We start from the raw sequence: 3,483 nt of genomic DNA on the forward strand, positions 1-3,483 counted from the left end.
CAGCAGTGTCCCCCACTGGGGATTGAACCCACGACCCTCCGGTCAAGAGTCCAGAGCCCTAACCACTACTCCACGCCCGTACTCCACACTGTATTCCCTTCCTGTGGTCTGATTGCAGCTACATGACAGCATTGCAGGGTTCATGATCCATGTCTCTACAGTATTGTAGGGTTCATGATCCCTGTAAGTACAGTACAGTATTGCAGGGTTTAATCCTTTTCTGTCCTGGGTATGTTCCCATACTTATTTGATACCTTTTTTTCTTAAATGTCAAATATATTGGACATGGGTTAATATGCGTTATTGTTTGTGACAGGGCAGCAGGAGAGAGATTTTTTTCCCCCACAATACTTATCAAGCAAAGCACTACCAACATTTGCTCCTAATACAATATATAGTAACATTACTCATAACAGTCTGATATCATGATGATGACGTAAGTGAAAATAAGATCAAGGAAAAACACTGATGTGAACCTGCAGCAAGCAAAGCGATGATAAAATATAAATACATTTCCATAGCACTCAATCTTCCTAATAAGCCACACAACTTGGATTCCCCCCCCCCCCCCCCCCCTATTTACTAATAGTTATCCTTTGACATAAAAGAAGTGCAGTTTCCAGTAAACTCCCATTTACAGCTACACAGTGCGGGTGTGATTTCATCTGCAAAACCAGCTGAGATTTTCCTCTAAAATTATTTATTTCCAAAAGTCTTTCTGACTGACATCTATCTAATTTCCTGTTGCTATGACACTGTTAGGGAATCGTTGCCAAAGAGTATGGATTAGTCTGTGAAACTGAGAGAAAAGCCTTGGACACAGAGATAAAGAAATGAGGATTAATTAAGTGTTTCTGCAATTTAACCCCTTTGAAGACAGAGTCACCATTACAGCTTGCAAGTACTTCCCGAGAGAGAGAGAGAGAGAGAGGGGGGGGGAGGGTTTTTTAACAGTCAATATCAATTCTTATCTATCTGGTTTGAGAACATTAGGATTCAAATTGATCCATGCGATTCTTTCCAATGAAGCATTTTGTTTTACATTAAGCTCAAGCAGATGCTTCATAATGACTGAAATGGCATCTTCTTCTAATATGATCAATGTTGAGCAAGTCAGAAACTTATCACCATGCTTGTCTACTCTTTATTCTCCAAAGACAAATTAAAAGGCTGTCACTGTATCAAACTATATAGCTCGCTGGAGGTGCCAAGTGATCGTGTAGGCAGTCTATTAGAACATGGAACAGCTTTAGTAGATGCCGTTTTAAGTCGCTGTTACAAGCAAAGTATTCTCCCACTGACAGCCTATTAGATGCTCCTGTTTAATAACTTAGATAAATTTGAACTTAGATCACAATGATGATTCAGTGACAGCAGGGAAAACAGTCATTTAAAAGTCCTGTCCTTATACTGTCGTCCTATAATGTACTTAAAATTAAACACTGTTGGCCGGATATATGTTGGTTTCAAGCCTAGATCTACAAAGAAACGTTGATGCACTAAATTGAAGTCCTATAGGCAAATGAACCCTGTGTACTTTGCCAGGTAATTCAAGTGTATTAGTTTATTGTTTTACCAGGGCATTGAGGTTCACATCTCTTTTATAAGATGGTCCTCAGTGCATCCCAGGTAAACAGCATCAATAATCTTTTAGCTTCTGGCTGTAGTGAAATTGTTTTTTGGCTACTCACTCCCACATGCCCGATTCACTTTATTGCTAATACCATCTGAAAGTTATGACCAAACAGCAATTTAAGAGAATTATTAAAACTTAATGACATAGGGGACTAGGAAGAGCTTTGGGTTTATACTAATGCCCCTACTTAAATTGTTTTGCTTTACTTTACCTGCAGTTACAGTAGCACCACCACCACTAATAATAATAATAATAATAATAATAATAATAATAATAATAATAATAATAATAATAATACATTTAAATAACATTTAAAACAGTTATTCAATTAGGGTTAAAGGTTAGGGTCCTGAGAACAAGTAAGGGCTCAAAGAGAACGTTTCATGTGTTCCACAGAATGTAGTAGTTTTACATTCGACCGCCTTTCTGCATATGCCAAAATTCCTAATAAAAATACGCTTTGAACAGTGTGCATATGCCAGTGAGTTATCACAGGAAAGCGAGATGTAATTGTGTCTGTGATATTCCACTATGGCTGGTTACCATGGGAACTAATCTAGCTATCCTGCGCTTAATAAAGGCATATCTAGTGTATATGCACAAATGTATTACAAACTGTTTTTCAAAGTATTAAAATATAGTAATACATATAAAAATGAAATACATATAACTTTAACATTGCATTAAAAACACGATATACGAAACAATTACGTCATGCTGAACATGACCATCGTTTTGTCATCCAGACAGAACGTTTAACAATAGCTGTCAGACTAAAACAATCGAAATACTCGGGGTCTATAGATTAGTTACAGTACATCGCATCTAAACAAACTGTAACTATAGTATTTTAATACATACATACATACATACATACATACATACATACATACATACATACATACATACATACATACATATGAACTCGCTGTAACTGCAAACAAGAGTTTTCTTCCTAATCCAGTACACAGCAAAACTTCTTCCATTTCAGCGTCGAAAATATTGTCTGTTAATAGTCCGCTGGGTAGGAGCTGTCCGTTCCTGCCTGGTGCTGAATTTATTACTCCGCGAGTCAGTATTCCACTAGCTTAGATTTTAATAAACTACCCAATATTGGTTATACGTCTTTTTTTTAAGTAGTTATGGAAATGTACTGTACATATATCAGAGAATGCCTTGAGGATATGTCCGCATTTTTTTGTATTATTGCACCCGATCTGATTGAGATCAGTTAATTGAATGGGGCGTTATGTGAGAAATGATTACACTTCCAGCGCGCTGGACTTTTTGACTTCATTGTTTTACACTCCCTTCTGTCCATCCTCTTGCTTATGTGTAAATGTTATTTTGTCAGACTTGGAACACAGTTATTGCCCAATTAAAGTACACGACTTTGGGTAGAAGAGTGGCGGTCCAGGGCCAGTAACTACATACATATATCTTTCCCCAGCAGTCATCAATGTGCCACTTAACTTAAATAACTGTGATTAGGCTCTCCTCACATCAAGCGCATGTGTTTTCAGAACAGCTTTAGAAGGCGTGGTAATCCTTTAAGCAGTAAAAAAAAATATGCCCAAACCCGACATGATAACAAAAAACGTTCAAATATCTTAAACACATACCATGATTAAAATGTTAAATGACTGGACAATCTAGTGACCCGAGAAAGCGTTATGAAACTATATATTTAATTTTCTCCAGATCATTGCTTTGACAGCACAGAGGCAAGCCTTTGTGTGTGTGGTGGGGTGGGGGGGGTGGGGGGGGGGGTTGTCTCTGGGACTGAAAAATAATGATATCAGCTCCCAGGTGATTGGTTAGTTTTATATTACATCACTCTCACAGGG

The sequence above is a fragment of the Acipenser ruthenus genome, chromosome 27 (genome assembly GCF_902713425.1).
Source record: "Acipenser ruthenus chromosome 27, fAciRut3.2 maternal haplotype, whole genome shotgun sequence".
Classification (NCBI taxonomy): domain Eukaryota; kingdom Metazoa; phylum Chordata; class Actinopteri; order Acipenseriformes; family Acipenseridae; genus Acipenser; species Acipenser ruthenus.